The following is a 15,307-nucleotide window of genomic DNA, read 5'->3' as shown; positions in this document are numbered from 1 at the left end:
ATTAACAGATTATTATAAAAATAAATAAATGAAGAAGAAGAAGAAGAAGAAGAAGAAGAAGGAGGAGGAGGAGGAGGAGGAGGAAGAGGAGAAGATGATTTGGTGGTTCTTAATGTCTAGAGGAGATAGGTGGAAATCCAAGCAGCCACTGTAGCCGAAACGCATGGGGACGTGGCTGGAACGCCGAGCAGAAAAGAGTTAGTTGTGGAAACAAAGGTACCTAGTGTTCTAGTTCTGGCCTCTCAATCCTGCTTCTCAAAGGGATTGTATATATATACCTCTCAAATAAGTAGAAACACATTAGGGGTTCTTTAGCTATTTCTATGGATGGCTGCTGAAGCATGTGCGCTTAAGAAATGTCGTCTTTTGATGCCCCGTCATCTTGTGGTGGATATGTTGCTGTTACCTAATCTGCACCAAACATTGCATTGGGGTTTTTGAAATGCTTTCCTTTTTCCATAAGATTCCTTACTTTGGTGCCTAGTGAAAATCTCATATATATATATATATGCACATACATGCATGAAGGAGAGGATGAATTCTTTCCTTGCTTTGGTGAAAAGAGGGGGGAAAGTCCTGTTTACACTGAGAAAACAAAAATTAAATCTTTCCCCTCCTTTCTCCCTAGCAGAATGGATTGAAACGGAATCAAGTTTGCAGAGAGAAAGAATGTTAAACACGGGGGTGGGGTTGAGATAATCAGAATGAAATTTGGTTAGGAGGTGAAACGAGAACAGAAAGTCTCTTTCCTGTGTATCTGCTGGTGCTGGATGCATGAATCAGATCACTGTTAGATTGAAGCTTGCTTTAGTCTCCCAGATTTGAATGGTGCACCGCCCAGAAAAAAAGACTACAGCAGGCAGGGGTGGGAACAGTGTGACCCACTGGCTGCATGGGGGCTCCTTGGACATTTTTTTGTAGCCCCGAGGGCCCCCCAAGGGGTCGGGAATAAATTTGCCAAATTTTATTTTGCTCAAACGCACCCAAATGCTCTTTATGCTGTGTGTTGGGCATTTCCACAACTTTTGGAGCTCCCTGGGCTCTCCCGGGGTGAATCAAAATTTTTGCAGAAGTATTTTTTAAAAAGACCTTTATTTGGCTCAAATAATCCCCCAAAAGAGTGTGGTGAACATATCCACCAAATTTTGGGCCCACCCTGGGCCAATTTAAGCCCAAGACAGGACTTTTTTCCAACATGAAGTAAACTTCTGCACCCTTCATGCTGTTATAGAAGGCCTCTCCTGGGCCTGAAATGTTTCAGGAAGGCTGAAAACATATTGAAAATACACCTTATTCTCTACAGAGCATTTGGGGGATAAAAAATGATTTTGTTGTTGTAGGAATGGGTGAAGTGGGGTGCAGCCCTCCAAGGTTTTCTGGAGGGCTAAGGTAGTCCCCTACCATTCCACAGTTGCCCACCCCAAATTAGGGTCTTTCTTTACAAGCTGTCTCAGAGTTTTCTATTCTTCTGGGCATTTCTGCCAATCGGACCTAAAGTCCACCCACAGAAAATAATTTGGGAGCAATTACTCATTTGATACCCTCCTTTTGCAACAATAGAAGCATTGTTTGCCTCCCTAATCAAGATGGTTTAGGAATAATTGGCTGAAGGGTCATTTTACCAATGCACCAAGTGACTGGGAAGGAGAAGCAGCCTTAATCTAGACTTGTGCATGGGCGGGCTGGATGTTTAAACCTGTGAGTTATGCTAGTAGAGGATTGTACCCGTAGGAACTGGCTGGAAGATAAACTGAAAAGGCCACGAGAAATGAATGATGCCTTCTTTTGACACAAAAGAAAAGCACAAGTCCCATTCTCCAAAGCATCCAGAATGGGACCTATAGGCCATATCTTGCCTGTTCTTCTTTCTACCTTAAATTCCTAATCTTGCACAAGGCAAAATATGGAATTGTCTATTAAATCCCATAAACTCTTCCAGAAGTGTTCCTGTATCTTAACTGTCTCTGCATCCCCGAGAATAAGGAAAGGTCAGGGAACGACTGTGCAAAGCTGCTGTCTCCTTTTCTTCCAAATCTTTGTGATGTAACCCCACCCTATTCCCCATTTTTTTGGAGAGTTCAGAAAGAAAGAATCTAACCCCCCCCCCCCCCAAACCCAACAATTATCACTCCAGAAAAACTGGGCAATGTTTGTTTTAAGCTCCTCTGTTTTAGTGGTTCTTTCTGCAGTATCCTATAGCTGTGGATAGTAACACAATGGAAAACCAAAGACATTTGAGTCCAGCTGTACATGGCAAAATGTTTTCACAATCTTACTGTTTGGGACATGGAATAAATTTTAGGTTTCTGAAAAATTATAGGCTTAAGTTCTGGTCCTGATGGAAAATGCCAATGTACTTATAAAGTCAAACCATAAATAATGGTTGGTGCAGAGTAAATGAATGTAGTAATACTAGCTCAGACACCATCATCATTGCCACCATATCCTGAACCTGGTTTTGAAACCATCACTACATAATGTGCCCACTGGTCTAAACCATTTTGTTAAATCCTGACTAGATGGAGAACCATTGAATCAATAGGATTCACCTCTCCATTGACTCACAAGTCAACAGTTGATTCAGTGGGTTCACTATAGTTAGGACTGACCAGCAGGATTTCATTTTAAGGTAAGTGGGATGGGGTGAGGTTGTCAGTGGAAATAAGGGGAAGAGCTCCTATTCTGTGTAGAAGAGGGAATATCAGCAGTGGTGGCTTGTATGACAACCAACACCTGCTGAAATTCTCATTTTCTACAATTGCTAAGGGGACATGAACTCATTCCCTTAAGAGAGTCAGTATGGTGTAGTGGTTTGAGCATTTGACTACAACTCTGGAGGTTCAAGTCCTGCTCTGCCATGGAAATCCATTAACCTTGGGCAAGTCACTCTCTCAGCCTCTAAACAAACTTTGACAAGAAAACCCTGTGATAGAGTCACATTAGGTTGCCATAAGTTGGAAATGATGGCAGACAAAAGCAACAGAACCCTGTCCCTTATTTCACCTAGGTACTTGAAGTATCTAAAGCAGGGGTACACAGCTTGTGATCCTCCAGATGTTGTTGGACTATGACTCCCATAATTCCTTGTCCTTGGTTTTGCTGGGAAGACTAATTGCAGTAGCAGTCCAACAACATCTGCAGTACAAAAATTGCCTCCTTTTGGCTTGAACATGTAAACCTCTTCCTATAATTTATTAGGATCCAGATGCAACGTGGGCATATATCCATACAAGTATTCTTTCAGGTGTATACCCTTAATTCAGAGACAGGGAAAGTGCAGGCTATGGGACACACAGCACCAAATCTTTTTGTTGCCTGGGTGCTTTAGACCCTCCACTGACCATCAAGTGGCCAGGGAGACCATGGCTGCATTTATGATGAGCTTGCATGATGACCAGCAGATGGGTACAACTGCATAGTTGGAGCACTACCCTCCACCACAAGCAATGTAAGATCTTGATGTGTGTGTGTATTTGTGTGTACATACATACAGATTGATTCTCCCTTATCTGAAATGCTTGGGACCAGAAGTGTTTTGGATTTTGCAGTTTTTCAGATTTTGGAATACTTGTGTATACATAATGAAATATCTTGGAGATGAGACCCATGTCTGAACACAACATTTGTTTATATTTTGTGTAAACCTTATGCACATGACCTGAAAGTAATTTAACACACAATAATTACAATAATTTTGTGCATAAAACAAAATTTGCATACACTGAATCATCAAAAAGCAAACGTGTCACTATCTCAGACACCCATGTGGACAATTTTGGATTCTGGAGTATTTTGGATTCTGGATAAGAGAGACTTAATCTGTATTTATGTACACACACACACACACACACACACACACACACTATACACACAGACACAGGCATACACACAGACATACACACTTACATACCGAAGGCTGACTGTATTACAATGCCATAAACTGTGGTCTGTCTCCTTTTGGTCAGTCCTAATCAATGAGACTTACCTATGGGTAGACCCACCATTCAATTATTGGTTTAATGGGTCTACTCTGGTTGGTACTAACCAGTGGGATCAAGGCCACACTCACACACACACACACACACACACACACACACACACACACACACCAAGATCCTACACACACTGGGAAATATCTGTGTTTCATTTTTGTAGCTACATTTTCTGATGCCCCAAACCTATCTTATAAACACTGCATACCCCACAACAAGTCCAGTTCTATTTTGCTGGTGGTCAGGGAAGAACCAGTAAATGCGCATTCAGCTACTTCCCTGACACAGGCAACCACATGGACTTCAGATGATCTTCAGGAGCTCACTGCAGATGGCATCCTTGCTGTGTCTCTGGTGACATGAAAATAGCTGGAGGCATCTTCAGGGATCCCCACCTCTCTGATCACCAGAAATTGTTGTGTCAGGTGAATGGTTGTGTTGCTTACAAGGTAGTTGTTCTGGTGGGTGGGGTGGATTTTGGTCATTGTCTTATCTATGAAATGACCAAAAAAAAGTGCATTGTGGCAGTATAAATCTAGTTTATGGCATTGTAATATAACCAGCCTTCAGTATCCACAGATTCCTAATCCACAGATTTAATCATCCACAATTTGAAAATATTTAAATATATATGAAATATATATACACATTCCAAAAAGCAAACATTGATTTGCCATTTTACACAAGGGACATCATTTTACTATGCCATTGTATTTAATATGACTAGAGCATCCATGGATTTGGGTATCCACGGCGTGTCCTGAAATCAGTGGATACGATGTGTATTACGTATAACACATAATACAACACACATAACAGATAACATAACACAAGCATACACATGCGCATGCACACACCTACACATACATATACTTCCATAGATCAAGGATCTCAAAGCATCAAAACTCCTGGAAATAATTCTAGTAGAAACAGCCCGCCCCCTCTCTTTCTGTCAATCTCCATGTCAGATGTGGCAGTGATTTAAGTGAAAGCCAACTGGTTCTCAGTCTTACCTAGCAGCTCTTGGGAGGATCAAAACAGACAAGAGAATTCTGCTAGCTTTTAGAAATGTTCAGTGCCCTGTGATAACACTAAGAAAGGAATAAGAATTTTTAAAAACATTCTTCCATCCAAAAGGTTCTGTACTAGTTTGTTGTTGGATGCCTTCAAGTCATTTCTGACTTATGGCGACCCTATCATAGGGTTTCCTTGGCCAAATTTGTTCAGAGGAAGTTTTCCATTGCCATCCCCTGAGTCTGAGAGTGTGTGACTTGCCCAAGGTCACCCAGTGGGTTTACATGGCCATGCTGGGATTCAAACCCTGGTCTCCAGAGTCCTAGTCCAGTGTTCAAAAGCAGATTCATGGATGGAACACTCTACAGTCCCAGAAGACCAATGCAATCTGCAGTTGCATTTCACCCTTGTCACCTCTGTAGGCTAGACAGATGTTTCCCCCATTCCAATGGAAGGGGAATAAATATGTCACATACACTTAGCCATGTCTGGAAGTGCTCTCTGGTCCTGGGGAGGAAGGAGGCAGCTGGAGAAGGACAGTGAAGACCTGGACACGTTTAGCCATTTGAAACCACTTTGAGGGAATGGTGTTTGGTAGAGTCCATTTCAATGAAGCAGTCAATTGGGTCTAATTTAAAAGGAGCTACCCAGGCACTCATAACTTTCTCTGAAAACTGGTTTAGCACATTGAATATCTGGTTTAGCACAATGAATAGCTTCGTTAAAGTTCAGACTTAAACCCAGGGCAGATTCCTTATCACATTAGCATGGGGGGTCACCATTTGCCACCCCCTTTGGTTCTACTAATCTTTGATCACTAATCATAGAATCATATTGAGATTATCATACAGAGGAGGCAAGCGTCCTCCTCCCATCATTAAATCGTCATTAAATCATTTTAATTGCATGATCAGGGGGACGATTATCAGCCCCTGTACACTTTTCCTGTTCTTGTCCGTTTGTAAACAGTAATGGACCCATCATTCCTGTCACTACCAAATGATGGGTCCATTACTGTTTACAGACAGGACAAGCACAGGAGGAGCACACTGGGGTATGATAATCTCCCCCCCCCCCCCAGATTTAATTTTAATGACGGGAGGAAGATGCTTGCCTCCAATGTGATAAAGTATATAGAGTTGGAAAAGAACACGAGGGTCATTCACTCCAACCTGCTGCCATGTAGGAAGACACCATTAACACACTTCCGACAGATGACTATCCAGCCTGTTTAGGAAATTAAATGCAACCACTTCATAAATCCTTAGTGTCCCCCACAAAACAATAATAACAATAAAAACAACAACAATCTTGTAACATGAAGAACACCATTCTTGAAAACACAATGGATGCTAAGTCTGAAAATGAATGGTTTTCTAACCAGACAAGCTTGCTCAAAATATGGTTGTTCCTCTTTTCTCTATGAGATTGGTTTGTTTTGCTGAGAACAGAAGAAAGATGTACCATGGCAATTAGTTTGGAACTCAATTTCAAACTGTCCTAATAACTAATTAGTACAAACAAAAAAACCACCAGATGTATGGTAGTTTTCTTTAAAAAAACACCAAACCACCATTCATTTGGCAGGGGAAATTTCCACCTTAGCTAGTATTTCTTACTAATTTTTGCTTATAGGAGGTGCTAGAAATTGGTAGCCATCCTCAATTTGCTGAAATTTATGGTCAAGGTCCAGTGTCAAGGAGCATTGAGTGCCTTTGGACTAAAAACAAAAATTGCTCAGCAATGTAGCTTGAGCTATTTCCAGCAGCAGCAGATTAGCTTGTTAATAAAATTCATAATCAAAATAATTAATAATAGTGAGTAAACAATTCATGACTGTTTTTTCAAGTCTTTACCAACACAGATGTGCAACTGTAGTGGTTGGCTTCCAATGAGCCAGTAACATTTATTTTGACTCCCAAATCAAAATGTTTGCTCATGTGTATGAGGATATGCCAGCAAAGGCCAGAATCCTGTTGGGCACTACATTAGCATGGAATAGACACACTTTTCATGGACTTGCATAAGGAGTTCGCCAAGATCTCCTTGCACAATTGGTTCCCTGGTAAACCCACAGTCTGTGAAGCTCCCAGTCTCTGGGCTAACAGTGCATGACTTGCTGTTGGTCACTCATTGGGATTCCATGGCTGAGCTGAGCTGGGAATCAAATCCTGATTCTTAGGCAAAGCTCCATCTGAAACCAAGACCCTGCCATTTCAGCCTTTAAGTGGGAGACATCAAAGCTGAATATTTCTCCCTGTCTACAGAAAGCTAGCATACCTGGAAGAAGGGTAGGATATGATTCTTCTACCTGGCATTTAGCTTTCCTTGTGACAGGAAATGCATTTTGAAAATTAAAAAAAGGTGGCACTCCATCCTGTTAAAAACATGGACTATTCCCCATGTAGTCTGAAATGGTACAGATCATAAACCACTAGATCAGCTCAGCTACCGTTTGTGTGAATAAATCCCTAATATCTATACTCTATATTCAGGACAAATTGGTAATAAATGGTGGCAACCCCCATTTCAAAACAAATAATTTGGAGGGGCTAATTTGGTTCAGGATTATGGGAGGGGTTAGGAGTCAAACCCTTACCCATGCTCTTCCATCACTGAAAAAATTGTGCAATGAGTCCAAGATTCTATGCATGTTTAGCTTGGGTTAAATTTACACCAGAGCCAGCCTAATGTAGTAGTTTGAGCACTGGGCTTATGACTCTGGAGATCAGGGTTTGATTCCCTGCTTAGTAATGAAAACCCACTGGGTGATCTTGAATGAGTCACACACTCTCAGCCCCAGCAAATACTGTTTGCCTTTAGGGTCACCACAAGTTGGAAACAACCTGAAAGCACACAACAACAACAACAAAAATAAACAAGACTTTGAGCTGTGTCATTGGGCAGTGATAAACTAACTCCATGCCCACTAGCTCTCAGAAGAGTATGAGAGAGTGTATGTAAAACAGCTGGGCCCAAATTTACACAACCTCTGAAAAAGCTCAACCTCTTGTGCAATTAGTGTAGTGTGTGTGTTTGTGTGTTGTGTGCCTTCAAATCATTTCTGATTTGAAGGCACACAACAATTTATGGCAACCCTAAGGCGAACCTATCGTGGGGTTTTCTTGGCAAAAGGAGGTTTGTCATTGCCTTCCCCTGAGGCTGAGAGCATGTCGCTTGCCCTAGGTCACCCAGTAGTTTTCGTGGCTGGCCAGAAATCGATCTCTGGTCTCCAGAATTGTAGTCTAACACCCAAAGCACTACACCATGTTTGCTCTCATGTTGGTGTAGTGCCCTGGAGGAATTCTGGCTTGAAGCTCCCATGTGACTATAGAGAGAGGAAACAACAACAACAACAATAACACACACTGATATCATATGGACGCCTGTATGTTTTGACCTGGGAGGCAAATAGCAGCTGAGGGGGAGAGGGACTTTTTAAAAGAAGTTTTTGTAGCCCCCGCCATTGCATCCAATAGTGAGAGATTGTGGGAGCTGGAGTCCAACAACATTTGGCACCCTTGTTTGAGAATCTTTGCTTCAGGGTCTTGCAGAAAATGCTTACAATTTGATAGTGCCAAATGTTTACCCAAATCTATTCTCAAAGGTGGAGAAATGAGCTGAGGTTTTTTGTTGCTGCTTATTAAAAGAAACCAATATTCGGTAAGGAAGCCAGAGCTTCCAGTCTAAGTGCTTAAGAGCTTATCACACATATATATATATATATATATATATGTGTGAGATTTGTGTATTAGACTATAAGCACACTTTTTAAAAAACCCTGGTAAAGTAAAGCACCAAATTCGTATTGATTTTTTTCTTTTCCTGAGTGAATGAGTGAGGAACAGCAACTTGCACAAGCAAATGCATGCAAACTTCTCTGCACTGCATCGGATGACATCAGGTTGCTTCGCAGTTATAAGTCTTGAGTGAATGAGAATATTGAATGGTCTTAAAAATATCTAGAAACAAACAAAAACATTGATAGTTTACAGGGTTTTGTGAGTTTAAATGCCTTATATTTAACAATCATAATTTATGACTAACTTGTAGATATTGTGGGTTCTTATTTAATTATTTTTATAGTTGGGTTGGCTTCCTTTGTTTGTTTGTTTGTTTTTGCATTTTTAATTATAATTTATTTATTTAGAAATGAATACTAATTTTAAAAATTGCTCCTCTATTACCTCATAATATTTTGTTTTGTTTTGTTTTGTTTCTTGGCATAATTTCTGGGAATGGAATGCTTTGCATGCGTCGGTACTTTCGAAGAATGAAAAAAAAACGAGCGGGGCACATTTACCGTTACAAAAACAAAAAGAAAAAAATATATTCAGGGTGTGTGATGACAAACTGTATTACTCGTGGTGCTGTTACCTTGGAGACATTCCATACAAAAAAAAAATGCAAACCTTTGATTCTGTATGCTGTGATATAGTGGAAAATCTGCAATATAGTGACCGTGTTTTAACACACACAAACACATACACATATTAAAACACACACAAACACACACACACATATATATAGATATCAATATATATGAATATTATTTGCACTCATGATCAAATTATGATGATCCACTCACTCCTGCCTTTCTTTTTTTTTTTTTTTTTTGTTTCTCTCTCTCTCTCGCTCTCTTTTGCATTAAGGGGAAAATCATAATCCGTAAAATCAAACAGGAGTGGAGCTCTTTCAGAAAGCTTTCGATTAAATACCAAAAGGAATGTTCCTTCCCTTTGGAGGATTTATGCAGAAACAACGCCTTCCAAAATGACAGAATTCACTTACAACCATGGCAGGAGAAATATCTATCTGTCGATAAATGCAAAATGCACAAAATGGTGGCAGACATTGTTCTGAAACCTAATTAGAAAGCTTTATCCATATTATGGCCATCCATATGTACATAATATACCAATAAGGGTTATTATGCCTGACTGTAAGTCAGTTGCAAAAAGGATGCATACAACCAATGTCATGCTGAAGAGGAGCAGCAAAATGGTGGTGACTCAGCCTGCATCTGCACCACAGAATTAATGTTGTTTGATCATCTTTTAACTGCTACAGCTCAATGCTATGGAATTCTGGGATTTGTAGTTTTGTGAGATATTTAGCCTTCTCTCTCAGAGAGCTCTGGTGCCACAACAAACTACAATCCCTAGAATTCCATAGGATGGAGCAATGACAGCTAAAGTGGTATCAAGCTGCATTAATTCTGCAATGTGGAAGGAGTCCTAAACATTTAAGAGGCAGGCAGAAAAACAGTGAGTACCGTGATAGTAGTCCATTCCTATTCCTTACAACATATTCCTCAGATGCCTAGCTGCTAGACTGTGTTTCTCCTGGTGTGGTTTTGCCCTCCTGCTGCAAATTTCTACCTGCCGTGAAGTATTTTGAGTCTCTTTATGATTAAGTGGTTTCTATTATTTATGTATTTATTCATTCTTATTAGTTTTACATTGATCGTATCACTTACACTATAACTATCACAGTTTAGCAGAGACAGTCCCAGTCTCACCCCCTTTTTTTAGCTGCTTTTAAAATGTCCCACCAATTTCTCTACCCTCCTCTCTTGTACTCAGCTTACTTCAGTTGTTGCACACTGAATTCAAAGTGAAAAGGCAATTTTCACTCAATTAATTCATCTGGAGGAGAGAGAGGAAGAGGGGCAGAATCATGCCTTTCCCTGTAGCTCACAAAATTACAAATTCCAGAAGTCTGTAGCACGGTCCCATGACAGCTAAAATGGTGTGTCAAACTGCATTAACTCTACAGTGTAAATGCGCCCAAGATGTTCTCTCTGCATTGCCATTGCATGCATATTCAGAGGTCGTGAAGATGGTGGTTGAAGTACTCTATATGTATTTCCCAAGGTGGAAGGTTTCTATGCTATCTCCTATGTCAATTGAAGCTTTTGTTTCTGCATAAACTGTTAGAAAATTTACAAGAGACTAAGATGAAGCAAGGAGGAGGAACAAAGGGAGGGAGAAGGAAAAGTGAATAAGGGAATACCAGTGTTTGATTCCAGATTTTTTTCCGCTGTGTACCAAATGATTTAATAGAATGGGGGAGGCTGGCTTTGATTTTATATAAAACCAATGGGACACTATTTTAATCATTACGATATATACACCCAGTTTTTCCCTTAATGGCACAGGAGAGTGAATGGATCATCAAAAAGAATTTTTTTTGTACTCCTACTGCTGTTCTGTTGTGCTGTGCAACATTTTGCTACATAGACTATTTTATAGGAGAAAGCTAGAAAATATTTATTATTAATATTAAAGCAATAGTGCATTGGGGAGGGTGGGGGATTGAAGAGACATTAGAAATTGTGTAAATGCTTAGATTCACTTTTGGTGGATTTTTTGTACTTTATTTATAACTAATAAAATGAATTGCATTGCTAACTATTTGCTGGGATACCTGCTGGTGGTATAATTGGATTATAGAACGCCACAGGATGAAATTGGAGGTGCTGGATATCTTTTTTTTAAATGGGTGCATCTGTGTTAGTTTTATTAGACCAGAAGATGATAATCACTATCTGCTGAAATATTAAACTGTGTCCTTCCCTATGCTCAACATGCAGTTTTCCAAATAAAATCAAACATTAATTTAGGGTTGCCAGGTCAGGACAATCCCAGGCTCTGAGATTTCAAGAGTAACACTTGAGACCTGGGTGTCACTAAGCACAACATCTTAGGCAGAAAACACAGGGGTGTGGAGTGTGCAATTCAAATGGAAAACAACAAATCTAACAAGTGAGGAAAATGTAAAAAGGTGAATCTTCATTTATGTCAGTGTTGCATTCCTGGACTTGCAAAGACAATTGAGACTTATGTTTAAAGGAGAAGCCGATTCCATAGAGAAACATTGAAGACCAGAAGAATATGTTACAGTGGAGCTGAGGCAACCACCAAGTTAGTGACTTTATTCAACACACCACAAAATTTAAAGTATAAAAACATCAGAACTTACCTTTTCCACGATAGGGAAACCCCTTCTTTCCAGATGACAAGACTTCAGTTGCTCATCCCCTACTTAAGCAAAGAGAGAAAGCCCCTTCCAGCATCACCAAAACTCCAAGATCCCAGTTTCTTCATCCTTCTCAAACACCCCTTCTAAGGAAGCCAAGAACACTCATTCCTCCAACAATGGTAAAACTCCAGTTTCTCCCCCACTCCGTTCCCCTTCTAAGCAGGCAAAGGAACTCCCTTCCTGCTAGCAACACCACAACTGCACACCCTCTGTGCATTTCAGGTGAGTCATTTATTTATTTATTTATTTATCCATCCATCCATCCATCCATCCATCCTTGGAGAAATGCAGTAAATTTGAAATCCTGTAAACTAGAGCAATATGTTACTTGTATATACACACACTTTTTAAGACAGCCCTCTCACTTGCGAATCCTCCCCATTGCCCTTAGGACCAGAGAAGAACATCCAAGCTCTGAAGCTCAGGACCAAGCCCTGAGATTTGGGAACCCTAAATATTAAAGCAGGGGTGGGGGAACTGTGAATTGTTTGGATGGTCCACAGTGGTGGTATTTAGGTATTTAGTAGGCAGAGTTGTACTTGTAAACTTGTTGTGCACACAACAATGAATTAAAGGACACAGAGCAGTATGCAAATACACATTGTTACTATGCATTACCTTTGTGTATTGTACATTGAAGTTGCACAATGGGTTGCCAACCCTATGCATTGTTGGAATACGTTAGAATATGTTAGCATTCAGAGACATAGGAGATTATCGCATGGACAAATGACCCAACTGCTCCCTAACAGGATGCAGCCAGGTTGCAGAATGCAGACGGGTATTATGGCTCATAATTCACTGCCAATTCCGCTGGGCAGTTGCATCCCAGTTGCATCCCAGGTCCCAGGTGTACTTAGGAGGCCAGTTTTCAAAGCCAGGATCTTTCAGTCTTTGAAAAGTGGGCTCCAAAGCATGCCTTGGACCCAGGATACAGCCGGGATGCAATCAACCAGCAGAATCGGTGGCGAATTATGAGTGATACTACTTGCCTGCATCCCACAACCTGGCTGAATCCCGTTAGGAGCAGTCGGGTTATTTGTCTATGCCATAATCTCCATAGCCATGTTAGTCTAGAATACTAGTATGCAAAGGGAACTTGCAGCATCTTTGAGACTAATAGTGCAAAAGAAATTGTAGTATAAGCTTTTATAGACTCAATCTATACCCTCAGATTCATGCTGCACCCTCTCTCAGTCTCAGAAGATGGCAATAGGAAACCCCCTTTGAAGAAACTTGCCAGGAAAACCATGTGACAGGTTCGCCATAGGTTTGCCATGAGTCGAAAATGAAGGCAAAATGACACATACAAGGTTACAAGGCTAAAGATCTTATTCCACATGTCTCAGACTGAAGGTGCGATGCCATATAGATGTAATAACATGAATCAGCAGCACTTTGAGACCCTTTAATTTTCACACACATCCCTGGAGTTATGACAGCAGAACCGCACCTACAATTTTCAGCTTCTTCAATCACACTAATTTAATCCAGGTTTTAGCATTCCTCCACTCGCTCCGGAGAGGATGTGCTGGAATATTGGAATATGGAAGCCACTGCAGCAAACAAGATCGCCACGCCTGACCAGCTGATGGCTCCACAGCTTCCCATCTTCCTTTGCCAAGAATGCTTTCATTTCAGAGAAATATATGTAAATCCTTCCGTTGGAAAAGTTCCATGTGAATCTTATTACGCCTGCTGCATTAGTTGTTGTAGCAACAGGAATGGGTCTCATGGGAGTCAAAGTCAAAAGTTTAATGCAGCAGAAAGAGGAAGAGCGAGCAGACGGTTTTGTAGGACTTGGTCTGGCAAGGTGCCCCCTCTTTGGTCTCTGCAAGCATCCTCACCTGAGTGTACTTTCTACTGATTCCTTAACTTTCACAGAAATCTGTGTTTTCAGTCTGGGTATACAGGTTGAGTCTCCCTTATCCAAAATGCTTGGGACCAGAACTGTTTTGGATTTTGGAGGAGTTTTTGCATTTCAGAATGTTTGTATATACATAATGAGATATCTTGGAGATGGATCCCTAATCTAAACATACAATTTATTTATGTTTAATATGCACACAGCCAGAAGGTAATTTTATACATAATATTTTTAAAAATAATTTTGTGTATGAAACATAGTTTGGGTACACTGAACAACCAGAAAGTAAAAATGTCACTATCTCAGCCACCCATCTGGACAATTTTGGATTTTGGAGTATTCAAATATTTCGGAATTGTGGATAAGGCAGACTCAACCTCTACTCTCCACAACATCTTATACAACAGGGCATGGCAACTTTGTGGAACAGGGGAGGGGATACGCTGAACCCAACAGTCTTCAAGGACTCACCCACAACTCCAACATTAGCTGAATTCCTTGGTCATGCTGCATAGTGTAAATCTACACTCACACCCTTATGTTGCACTATATTACCATTCTACTGAATACCAAGTGTGATTACACTTGATGTTTCCACAATCCCAGTGAGCCAAGTGGTACATTGTGTACAGTGAGTATTTACTCAAGAATGCACAACTGACTGTGCAACACATAGGCCAAGAACCTGCAATGAACATATAGACATGAAATAGTAACCATGTGTGATAAAGTCCACAGTTAAGGCTCTATGAGATTTTCACTTTCTGTACAGTTGTTAGCACAATTCAACAACAACTGCAGTCATTCTCTATGGTGCAAGATAGTATCAGAATGCCTTCTTGTGCCACAAAGCCCAGATAAACAGGGCAGAGTGTCTCCTTCCTTTCTGGAATGGAAGAAGAGGGAAAAAATCTTTTTGTTGCACTGTGAAACTTCAGTAATGTGGTTGTATCTGGGGTATCAGTGTTACAGATTTTGATGGTGGTGGTACAGAGAGAGAGATTGCAAAAACAGTGGGTGGAGGACGTATGTGACCTATGAGATGCTTGTAGTCCATGCCAGGATTAATTGGATTCTGAGTCAGTGCATTCAGAACTCTGCATGAAGTGACCAGCTCATATGTTGGAATTCACTGATACTATTAAAGTTCAACACCATTTTTAAAAATACATCTTTATTAGCGTTTATGAGGCAGAATAAAATCTGGCAATGTTGAAACAGCCCCACAGCATACACTAGAAAGATTTTAATCAGAAAAAAAAATCTTATATTTTTCATGTATTTTTAGAGTAGATTTACATATATTTATTTTACAAAATGGTAAACCAAATTATATTCCATATTAAAAACCATGAAGATCAAAATTATGAGTGCCAGTTTTTTAAACCTG

The sequence above is a fragment of the Sceloporus occidentalis genome, unplaced genomic scaffold (genome assembly GCF_023333645.1).
Source record: "Sceloporus occidentalis isolate IW3139 unplaced genomic scaffold, rSceOcc1.0.p SCAF_1, whole genome shotgun sequence".
NCBI classification, from domain to species: Eukaryota; Metazoa; Chordata; class Lepidosauria; order Squamata; family Phrynosomatidae; genus Sceloporus; species Sceloporus occidentalis.
Note: the sequence above shows the minus strand (reverse complement) of the source record.